Raw genomic sequence first — 12,476 nt, 5'->3', positions numbered from 1 at the left:
GCTGGTTTTCGACTTAGTTGGCCTGGTTCCCTGCTAATCAGGGCCCCAGGCTATCTGCTCTCTCTGTAAAATGGATTCCATATACCCTAGGTGCATAACTAGATTGTCTTGGATCACCTTATCAGCCCCTGTACAGAGCACTATAGGTGCCCAGGGCATAGGTGCATCCAAGGCCTACCAGGGGCTGCAGCATATCTTTTGCCACCCCTGGCTGGCTATCTAAAATTGACACAACTGGCTGATCACTCAGCTGGGGCAAGGTGGTGTAATCACCCCTTGCTTAGATATAGTATGCCTATATCTAAACCTAACTGGACACATATATACCTATCAGTCACTCCTATGGCAGGCCTTAACAATCCTGGAGGCAGAGTGCTTGGTTTTATGTGAGATGGTGCTCTAGCATGAGCTGAGCCTGTCTGCAGCTGTCGGGACCAATTCCCTAAGCTGTTCCGGGATAATGTCATACCATATACTCTTAAGTGCATTATAATCCTTGCTGTTATATTGTAACTTTAGTTTGGCTTTATCAAAACATGTCGTGTAAGGTGTCATACGAATTGGAATACTACCCCCTCGCATGTCCTAGTGACGGGGGTAGCATTCCACCCCTCTAGAGGGAGACAACATGTTACTTTGCTTTTAAAAGAGCCTCAGATCCACAAAATAGATACTTCTGCCACAGACACAAGTCTGACCTCCTGCTGCCGACCGAAACTCAGCAGAGGAGGCCTGGACAAAGGCTTTCCTGTCACAGGGAGGTGTTACACCACCCCAGACAGGAGATAGTGGATTGTAGCAGGGAGGTTTGAAAGAAACCAGACACTGCCTGGGGAGCACAAGGCTGGCCCTTGCATAATCAGGCCAAACCGGTTCTGGGGCACACCAGCCCCAGTCCCAGCGCGGCCTGGATCAAAGGAAAGGGGTGTATCCACCCCCTTCCTGGGTCCCACCCATAGGAGGGGACCTAGCAGGTAATCCAGCCCCCTATATTGGTATAAGAATGGGAGCAGTGCCAACGCACTCAGATTATCCTGATGAAACATTTGAAATGAAACTCTGGACCCTTAGACATCCTACTCAACGTAGAAGACTGAAGAATCTCCCTTGTGGTCAAGGAGTGACCACCCTGTGCAAACAGGCACCATCCAGCAGCTCGATGTCTGCTTTGTTGCAGTTCCTGCCGGAACTCGAGCGACAGAGATCAACAAGATCAAGCTTGCCTGCCTTCTTACAGCCCGATCCACAGTCCCTGCAGAGCTGAGACCCGTGGAGGCGACCGGAAGCGTGGGGCACGCCATCTTGAAAAGACCATGAGACGCTGACCGTGCAGCCCACGAGTGACCCTTGAAGCTGTACACCGGGGTTTGAAAAGCCCCAACCCTGAGCCACTCTTGCACCGAAGTTCACCCCTCTACACTGAACGAGTGCTGTGTGGGGCCCTCCTGCTTTCTTTGGCTCAATGCGTTGGCCCGGTCACTTGCCAGCTGGCTTGTGGCCCCTGTGCCGGCGAAAACCTAAAACCGACTTAAGATTCTAGTTGCTCCAGACTTGCACCAGCTCCTCTGAAAAGGAGCACCCGCTCTGACCCTCCTGGTCCGAGTGAGAAGCAATCTTCCGGTCCTGCGTGGATTGCTCTTGCCAAGTGTTGTTTGCTCAAATCTTGAAGCCGACTGCGCCGACGGTGAGAGCCTGCGTGGGACAGATTGTGACCTGCTCCTGGACGTCACAGATGCCCCAGAGCCACGTGACAGTGGAGAGAAGCTCCTCGACAACCACATGATTGCGCCCGACATTGCCTGGTTCCGTCCTGGTTCCACCCTGGTCACTGCTGAGTGACCCAGACTCTGTCCCCTCTGCTTTCAGGTACTTTACGACTCTGATCCACCCTTGGATCACACCGGACACTTCTCCTTCACATCGCCTGCAGCATCTCCAGCTTCAAGCACCAAGAACCTGCGTGACAAAACCCGACGCCACTTCGACCCTATGCACCCGCTTCCTGTGGGTGAGGTAACATTGCAACGCCGGTGTTCCCACACTGGTACACACCTCTAGGGTCTGTGTCTAAAGTTTGGTCCTTCTAGGTTCTGCGGAAGTATCCTTAAACTCTATCTGTGTAACTTTTACGCACCATTGACTTAACATTGGTGCATGCGTGTGCTTTAAGCTCTGCACCCGAATCCCGCGGGCATTTACCGACTTCAGCATTGCTAGTCCCGACTGCTCCCAGCGATTCCCTAGGCCCTATGCCTAACCACTGTTCGATTGGTATCTCTTATACCACTTTCTTAATATATGGTTTGAGGGGCCACCCGCCCTCATCCATAATTGTGCAACTTTGTATGTTATAATGTGCTTTTGATTTAACGCTTGTGCCCCTTTGCTCATAAAGAGTACTGGGGATTATTTTAGAAATAAATACATTTATTTTTATAATGTAAACTTGTGTGGTGTCCTTTCATTTGATATTACAGGACTGTGATTGGTAACTGAGCTCGCTTAACACGACCTCTTGAGTTAAGCCTTTAAGGCTGCTTAGTCCATGCTACCCCTAGGATAGCTTGTTTAATAAGGTTGACTTACAACCAGACACCATAAGGGATTGTTTGGACTGATACAAGGTGGTTCCAGAATTGGAAACATCATATATCAGGCCAACTTCTCACAAGGTGCTTATGGGAAATGTAGTTTTTTGTTTTCTTTACTGTGTTTTTATTGGCTGCTGTAATTTTCAGTAAAGAAATGAGACAGCATAATCCTCGCCTCCTGTCCTTAATAGAATTGAAAATTCTTGGCACGAATGTTAGCAAATTATTAATTATATGGATCGATTCTAGAGATATACAAGGAATACGGACATGTTTGAATATCGATTCAATTGTATATTGAATGTTAACCTTGTAACATAATAAAATTCGCTTCAATAAGGAAAAATATTAAAAAGCAGCTTTTGTCAAATTAATGGCTGTTGTGACATAACCATTAGAACAGCCAGCAGCAAGTGAGCTATTATTTCAAAAAGCACGTTGTCGCTGAACTACACAATGAGACCTAATGCCAGAAAAAATGAGACTCCCACTCTGTGTGACTGCAGAACTTCAGCCATGTAACACAGCAGGGTAGACAGCTGGTGACCGGTGTTAAATTTCTAGAGCAATTTTTTAGGTTGAGCCTGGGCAGCGCAAGCGCTGCTCTGCGAGCCCATGCTTTATTGAAAAATGGAATAAATCTCTGCCCATTTCCCCACCCATCTTTTCAATTGGCTCCTGTTACAGTCCCTTCAAAATCGCTGCTTTTCATTTATGAATAGGCTAACTAGTCCCTCCTTGCTACCGCCTTGTCTGCATTTGTAACCTCCCATAACGACTGGACTTTTACATGTGGTCTTACATGGCCTGCTTTATCTTACTCCATATAAAGCCTCCAGACCCCTCCGCTCTGACGCCGAACATCTGGCCACTGTACCTAAATTCAGGAAGGCTCGAACCGGCGGCCGTCGCTTTGCGGTCAAAGCTTCCAGAGGCTGGAACGCACTCCCTCACAGCCTTCGTCTGGAACCCTCGCACACCCTGTTTCGGAAGAAACTCAAGACCCTTCTGTTTCCTAAATAATTCTCCCCCTCTTCCCCTCTCCTGGTCTCCACAGATTTATAGCGCGGGGATGCCTACGGGTCACCAGGCGCTCTAGAAATCACAAAATAAATAAATAAATAAATAAATCTTGTCAGTGAGCACTATTTTCTTTAATGGCAAATAATGTAAAGAGTGCACACCTGCTTAAGCAATGGCGGCTGTTTTTTTATGGGAAGGCCGTATTTGCGGCACACTATACGCGCTTTAACTTAATGAACGTCAGCTATAAATATGACCAACCCCCTGCACAGAGGCCGTGCAAAGCGGGCGCTGTTAATTTCCGAAACAGTTTATTACTAACTCAGCCATTAAAGTTTGAAATATGCTTGTTCCTTGCTACCTTCCCCAGCTGCACAGACACCTGCATGTTTTTTTTTACTACTTCAATTTTTGGTTGTTTCAGGCGCCCCATACTGCGCTTTCACATTAATAGATTTGTTGCACATTTCTTTAGACAAGCTTTGTCTAACTCACTCAACAATATGAACATTAAACATCAGATAAAAGTACACTTGGTGTTGTCCAACGCTTCATGGCGCACTGTGCAGCTCTTCGTGCTTAAAAATCAATTCCCAAATTCCATGCCATATTTAAATTACATTTAAATTAAATTTAAAAACAGAAGTAGAATATTAGATTCAGTTGTGGAACACCTTAGAAACAGAGGGCAACAGACTTTCATAGTTTGTATTTATTTATTTATGCATTTTTGTATAGGACAAACCTTACCCAGAGGTGTCAGAGCACTTTACAAAAGAACAAAGACCATTGCATAAGGAATGAGAGTAGCATGGTAGTAGGTGCAACTACTTATACAAGGCTTTCCTGCGTGGGAACATCCACCCTGAATACATGATACCTGACACAGATATAATGTGATGCAGGGCTTTACAACATGACGCACCTACCTTGATGCGTCACATTGTAAATTGGCTGCAATTTTTATGCCGCGGATGCGTCATAAAAGTGACGCAACGGTGGCGCAAGTGTTGCAAGGGGCTTGTAAATATGCCATTTTGTATTCACCTTTTCGTGTATCCGCGATTTTTCAATTGAGGACACGAAGGGGCAAATTTACAAGCCCCTTGCACCACTGGTGCGTCACTTTTTGTGACGTACCAGCAGCACATTTTTCTGGCCCATATTTATAAGGGCAGAAAGAAAAACCTGCGTAACTTTTTTTATCTTTGTAAATACTGTCCCTTTACACGCAGCACTTTGCATGAAAGGAGCATTCCATGTGTGTTGCTGTGGGTGTTCCCACACAACACCCATTGAACCTGACACATTTCCAAATGAGTCTGAAGGCTGTGCCTCCCCAGGGGAGGCGTAGGGAAGCAAAACGAGGAGAAATGTATTCATTTCTCCTCGTTTCTTTCCCATTTCTTTGCGCCCTGCATTCTGAAGTACACATAGAAAGAGGAAATCAACTCTGGTGATTGTTTATGTACAGGAAGGTGTTCCTTGCTTCACATAACCATCAGTAAAACAATGACATTTTGCAAGTTTCTATATGTGGTAATGCAGCGCACATAGAAGTTGTAAAACGCCATTTCTGATTGTTTATGTGCAGGAAGGGAAACCTTCCTGCATATGAACAATTAATCCTGTGACGCAGGCATGGGGCAAGGGTGCCGCCTGCTTGGGCGCATTGCAGCAGTTTGTGCGCCAGAGCAGGGGGAAGCACAGGAATGCGACATATTGTTGTAAATATGTTGCATCTCTGTGCTTCGAAACTAACACAGCACGGCACAGCAAAAGGCGTGTTGCACTGCACTGCCTTAGGGGCTTATTTACAAGCCCCTTACACCTCCTGTACGCCACTTTTCCCATGTTGTAAATGATGCAAAAGTAGCGGAAGGTGCTTGAAAATAAGCTCCTTGGTTTAATGTAAATCTGCCCCGAACCGTTTTATTATTTAATACACGCATAAGAGAAACAGAAAAAAACCACAAAGCTGTTGCTCTACGAATTTCCAGTAGGCTTTACCAGATTAATCTGTGGTGTGGATTCAAGCGAAGGATTTCTCGAGTACTGCGGTTTTAAGGTTTTTTGGGGGGAAGGGGGGTATAATCTCAGGTTCTGATTGGTCGCGGCTGTGCCGCTTGTTGTGGGGAGACCGGGTAATTAATAGATGTTTTTCATATTTTCTGTAGAAAAACAAGTAAAAGCAGAGGCAACCAAAACATATGCGAGAAGAGGGTGCTTAACAATCTGTGTCTACTTTCCTTAAATATTTGCAGAAAATGTATTTTCAAGAGGCATGAGCACACGAGTAAGCAGTGAACGAAACAGTGGACATCTCAGTGCGCATGCGCACGTGCAGCTGGGAAGCTTTCGGAGAAGGAACACATCAAAATCCACTTTCGAACACAAATCATCTCAAAAGTCACATTGTAAGCAATCGTAGGAGAAAATCAATGCGTGAATTTTCGATTTGTTTCTATTATTCGCCTATCGATGAATCCGTCTGTATTCAAGAGTATCAAAATAGGTATGCCAATAACTTTCGAAAGAAACCAAAATGTAATTGAAAATTTAATTTGGCAAAGATTTGTATTTAGAAGTTTGCAAGACGGGTTTTTGCTGCCCAGTTAAGCTCTACTAAAATACCTAATTCCAAAACAAACCTACGGGGCCGTTCGTTCTCTATTGTGGTGAATATCTTTCTCTGAGTTGTAACATGGCTGCCGCTGTTGGCTAAGAGCATCCATTGACCTTCCATGCTACTTGAGATGCTAATATATGTAAATAAAAATCGCACAGTCTACTGGGAACCCAAAGATAAGCAATTTCGCTGAATATCTTCCATTCTCATGCATGAATAAAAAAAAATCTTTTTACTTTTTGGACTCCAGCTAAACAAAGGAAAATGATGTCAATTGCCAAGTAGCTCGCGCTACGTTTCCCAAGACATTTCTATGTCTGGTACTTTAAGTGAGCCTATATTCCGTATCGTCAGTGAGGTTGATCCTTACCTGTTACTCCTCCGGGAGAAACAGAACATGATGATGGGACAAGGATGAGTTTATGATTACTCTCTCCAGACCAAAGGTGCTTAACAACCGCCTTTGGTTCTCCTTTCTGATTCACGCTGACGATCGCAAGTTAAGGTTTAAATAGAATAATATACCATACCGGAAACGTAATCTCTCGAGTCCTGAGGTGCTTGACAACCGCCTTTGGTTCTCCTGTCTGATATATACTGACGATCGCAACTTACGGTTAAAATAGAATTTTATATAAAATATGAAGCTTGGATATATGGTCGTTTCTAAAGTCCGAAACAGTACATTAAAAGGGATCCAGTTACCAGGTAGTTGACGGTGGAGAACTATAATTAATTAGCGACTATATAGGCAGGTTAGGGTTTTCTATTGGTTCTGATGTGATATCTATCGACGTTAACCAAAAATTAATTTCTCCTTTCCTCACAAAGTAAGGTGACTGCCGCTTATCTAAAGCGCTCCAAAACCTTGGGGTTGCGTTTTTGCTATTTGGAAACTGCACACACAAAACAAGCACGCATTTCCAGTGCAATAGGTCTCACATTCACACCAGTTTCAGCTATTTGCATTGTAAATGACAATGCCTTTTATTTATGTTTTTTATTGTTATTTATTTATGTTTTGGTTTTTAACACCTTCACTGCGGCGGCTATTCCGCCGTAGCGCTAAGGGGGCGTGCGGCGCGCACATGCTGGTGACGGAATTGCTCCGGCATCAACCGCGGTTGAGCTGTGCTCATGACGGAGCGGTTCCGTCATGGCCCCGCCTGCTTTATAGAACGCGACGCGCAGGCGCGAAATCAGAGCCGCGCAGGCGTGTGGGGTGGGCCATGACGGAACCGCTCCGTCATCAGCACAGCGCTACTGCGGCTGATGACGGAGCGGTTCTGTCATCAGCACAGAAAGGGTTAAAATATAAATAAAAGGCGTTATAATTTACAATACTAATAGCTTAAACTTGTGCAAATGCGAGACCTATTGCATTAAAATAAAGGGCCTTCTCAACCTCTTCTTAGATTGTAAATATCAGAGGAAGAGACCGGCCTGCGATGGCTTCAAAGTAGTGATAAATAGTGCAGTGAAGATGATGTAAAAGCGTTGTCAATTACACAGACATAAAGTGTGAAGTAACAGTTACCTATGATCCGGGCTATAAACAATAACAAAGCGCTTCAACACCTTTGGCTCTGTGAATACACTGTTGCGCTCAGGAAGAAGAGCGGGGGGGGGGCTATTTCCTGCCCTCTCCTTGATTTGAGTGTGCAGTGTGGCATTGCGTAATGTTATTGCTATATTTGGCCTTATAAAAAACACTCCAGCTATAGTAGGTACCGGGGCCCTTATTCATGAGGCCTTGCGTCAGTTTTGCGCTGCCGGTGCGTCACTTTTTGTGATGCACCAGCGGCGTACAAAATGCGCCTTGTTGCGCCATATTTAAAAAGTGACGCATCTAGGTAGATGCGTCACTTTTTAAACCCCTGCGCCACATTATACCTGCGTCAGGTATAATGTTTGCAGAGGGGGCGTTCCCCCGCAAAAAGCCTCGTAATAGTGACGCAGTGAAATCTACGAGATTTCACTGCGTCACTTTTAGGATGCTGTTGCGTCAAAATCTTGCGCCTGCCTCACAGCAGGCGTAAGACTGGCGCAAGCCCTTTCACATGGGGCTTTCCCCATGTGAAAGGACGCATTGCTGGAGTTGCGTCACTTTTGTGACACACTCCAGCAATGCGTCACTTTTGCGCTTTCAGATGCGTCAGAAATACTGACGTATCTGTAAGTCCTTGCGACATGATGCGTCATACATTAAATATGACGCATCATTGGTGTCGCAAGGAGTGCGCAGTGAAAAGTGACGCATCGCTGTTTTCACGCAGCGATGCGTCACTTTTCATAAATGAGGCCCCTGGCTTCACCTCCTGGTGCAGGGCGGGTTGTGCTTTATGGCTGGGATGGAGGAATGGAGGGACGGATGGTCTCGGCTGCAGCTCTGGCATTATACAGTGCCCCTCCTATTACTAGTAAGCTAGAGGCGCTGAGGTGGTGATATTGGTATTGGTGGTATCAGTGATATTGGTGATGGTGGTATTGGTGGTGCTGGTATTGGTGGTATTGGTGGTGGTATTAGTGGTGGTGATGAAGCTGGGATTCGCAAAAAGAAACCCGCTTGTTTATTGAGTACCCCTGTAATACGTACTAATTTTAAGTAGCAAATAGTATTAACATGCAATTTTATGGCAAGACCAGAGGCTCATATTATGCTTTCTAATCTTGTGTTTATTTAAATAGCAGCCAAGGTAAACACTAAGGGGCAGATTTATGAAGGGCTTGCGCCACGTTTACGCCACCGTTGCGTGACGCAACGGCACGGAAACGTGGCGCATCCCTGCGCCCTATTTACAACGTGACGCATCTAGGAGATGCGTCACGTTGTACAGCACTGCGCCATGAGGAGGCGTTCCTGCGCAGGGGGGGCGTTCCTGCGCAGGAACGCCTCCTGAAAGTGGCTGAGTGAAATCTATGAGATTTCACTCAGTCACTTTCAGGGCAATGCTGCGTCAAAACCCTGCGCCTGCTTGAAGCAGGCGTAAGGCTTGAGGCAGCATTGAAAGAATAGGCCCCCCCAGAGCATTGCTGGAGCTGCGTCGCGCTTGCGACGCAACTCCAGCAATGCGCCACATTTCCGGCACAGGTGCGTCACGCATCTGTGCCGTTTTTGCCCCATGGTGCGCGCATCATAAATGCGGCGCACCATGGGTGGCGTAGCTGAGGCGCACTGTGGCGCATGTTAACTGGCGCATCCCTCGGGATGCGCCAGTTAACATAAATCTGCCCCAGAGGCTACAGTTCCCAGAGGGCCAAGCAAAACAACTAGCCAATGGGAACGCAGTAAAACATAACAAGATAACCAATCAGGTAGAAGCCACATGTATAACGTCACCACTGACTGCGAACAGTCCTCTTTTCTTGCTGCTCGCAGTCAGATAAGTGCCTTCTTTTCGTTGCTCAACCGTTTAAACATTCCTATCTGTTTGAAATGTTGAATTTGGTTGTGTATTGTTACTGTTTTTATGTTAGACCTGACATCATTGGCCTGAGTCTCTCCTCCATTTTTTTCTGTTTGCCTCCTCTGTTTACGATGTTTTTGCTGGTATATTGCTTTGGGCACTGTGCCACTGCCGATCAGTGCCACAGTGCAAGTGCTCCCTATGTGAAATTACTGTATTGATTGAATTCCATGTTTGGCTTATTGGGTTTACTGTCAGTCCCTAGTCTTGTGCACCAGGAGTGCCAGGGCTTGTAAATACAAATGCTGCTAGTGGGCTTACAGCACGTGTTGTGCCACCCACAGAAGCGGCCTGGTAAAATATGTCTAAGGGTCTGCCATAGCTAGACCTACGTGCAGTCTGGTACTGTCACGCAGACTGCGCAAGTACACCTACTTGCCAGTCCCTAAACCTTCCCTTAACTTCATGTTAGTCACCCCTATAGTAGGCCCACGGGCAGGGCGCATTGTAAGCATAAGGAAGGACAAGCCTGACTAGGGTGGCATGTCCTAATAGTGAATTACAGCCATATTCGTTTTTCACTATTGTAAGGTTACCTGCTCTCCATAAGTTAGAATGAGCTGCCAGGATTATTAATGGTATAATCCTAGCGGGCTCGGGGAGCATGGTGCAATGTCGAGTTTGGTATCCCTGAACTCAGGGTTTAATAACGCATCCATTTGGGTGGATGGTTTTTGGACTCTGGGTTTGAAAATAGCACTTTTAGAAAGTGGCTATTTTCTTGTCTAACTATTACTGGTTTCTGCTGGTTTGGTGTGTGTGTGATAGGGGCTGGGTGGCTCCAGAGTTCTGAATGAGTCAGTGTGGGGTGAGTGAGGCATTTGCATTAAGAGTAGGGGAAGAGTAGCTCCTGATAGCCTGCCCTGCCTGACACAATGCTGGCTCCACCTCCTGCCGGGCGACTGATAGCTCTGCCCCTGCCAGTGACAATACTGGCACCACCTCCTGCTGGGCGGCTGAGGACCCTGCCCTGCACAGTGAATAGGCCAGGTGCCTCTGCCTGGCTACACCCACAACAAACCCGGGATGAGGGGAATTCCCCTGCATGGACAAAGGGATCAAAGCCAAAAAGGGGTATAAGAGAAGGACCCCTGAACCAAGACTTTAGCTCACTTCTGACAAGGAAACCTGAACCAAGGACAAGAAGCCTGCTGATCCAAGGACTTGCCTACCCCTTCTGCCAGTGTGCTGTTTGCTGGGGGGAATCCTGCAGTCACTTCTTTATTAATGCCAAGGAACCAGGAGAGAGGAACTGTGTGTGTACTCTCAAGCTTTGCTAAAGAAAATCTCCAAGGGTTAGAATAGTGACAGCCTCCTGTTGAAGTCACAGGGTCAAAGGACTTCATTTATTTGCTAAAAGTGCTTGTTGCTGGAACCTGTAAATCCAGCACCTCTGAAGAATCCAGCAATCTCGACGCCGACGGACGCCGCCGAATCGAGCTCGACATCGTGAGTAACGGCTACAATGTCCCGCTTCCTCGACGCCGGCCGCCGGGCCCGATCGACGCCAGTAGCGACGCCAGTGAGTAGCGAGTTCGGCTCCAGCTCCAAGTGACCCCGTCCCAACGCCGCCGATGATCGCATTGACCCCGAGCCCTCTTGATGCCGTGAGCGCTGCTCACTCTTGCAACATCATCATCGACATCGACGACGACGCCGTATCCTGCTTCGCCTCGTGAGCGCTGCTCCTGCCTGACATCTGTCGACGCCGCTGCCCTGACTCCAAGGCTCGATCGACGCCGAAGACGCGACGCCGGACATCTCGACACCGCTGATCATCGTGTGCTTCACTTTTCCAAGGTACTGTGTTGTGGGGGTCTGTGCGACTCCGGGCTCGGCGTAGCGCTCCTCGCGGTCGATGCCGAACCTTTGGATTAACTTTGCCTCGACGTCGTGTGACTCTCGTGTGGGTTACATTGTTACCAAGAACTGTGTTTTAAATAAGAAGAGCTGCTTTTGTTACTAAAGACTTTGTGCTAAGAAAAAACTATGCTTGAACTATTATTTTTCCTTTCAAGAGTATTTATTAAGATTGTGGTATATTTTTGTCGTTATTTGGTCTTGTGCTAAGCCTTATATAAACATCCTTATTTTTATAATACTACTGTGTCGTGTCCATTTGTAGTGTATTCACTTTATTACTGTATGTGGTCATAAATGCTTAACGCACTGCCTCTGAGATAAGCCTGTCTGCTTTGCCAAGCTACCAAGGGGGTGAGCAGGGGTTATCTAAGTGTGTGATCCCCTTGCCCTGACTAGAGGAGGTGAGTCCCTATTTGTCAGAAGTGTATACCTCTGCCAACTAGAGACAGCCAAGTCTAACATTTTATATGCCTGATATTGTGCCAACAATTTTCTGTTAAGCTTGCTTCCACGCTGTTCAGCTCTCAGCTGTTTCCTGACCTCACGCGCGGTGCTTTTTCAGCCTACCGCGAGTCTCGAGGAGTCTGTTTTCTTTACCGCATTGCCGCGTCTCATTGCCACGACGCTTCCCTTGCTAAGCGCCTATTTCTGCCTCTTGATCTCGCGCGCGTGTTTACCTTCATGTTACTGCATTGCGCTAATGTATTCAGCATTATCTCCTCAAATAGAGACCGTTTGCTCGCGTGTGCGTTTACCTTAGTTTTAACGAATCGCGCAAAGATTTTCAGGATTTCCTTTACTTTCACAAATAGAGGGTGTCTCCATTTCACAGACGTTTTCTCCTGGTGTCCGCTCTGTGAATGACGCCTCTTCCCTCCTTTTGTGGGTGTGTCCAGCGCTGGT

The 12,476-nt window shown here is 46.8% G+C and overlaps 1 protein-coding gene and 1 non-coding gene across 2 annotated transcripts in view; one reads left to right on the top strand and one right to left on the bottom strand.

The window, feature by feature from the left end:
* LOC147708533 (uncharacterized) overlaps positions 1-12,476 on the bottom strand; it is a 561,724-nt gene that overhangs the window by 225,387 nt on the left and 323,861 nt on the right. The window lies entirely within an intron of this gene.
* LOC147708534 (U8 small nucleolar RNA) lies at positions 6,591-6,724 on the top strand. Its single transcript, XR_015297114.1, has one exon. It is a non-coding gene; the product is annotated as a U8 small nucleolar RNA (small nucleolar RNA).

Source organism: Lissotriton vulgaris, chromosome 6 (assembly GCF_964263255.1).
Source record: "Lissotriton vulgaris chromosome 6, aLisVul1.2, whole genome shotgun sequence".
Lineage (NCBI taxonomy): Eukaryota > Metazoa > Chordata > Amphibia > Caudata > Salamandridae > Lissotriton > Lissotriton vulgaris.
This window is presented reverse-complemented; position numbering and strand designations above follow the sequence as displayed.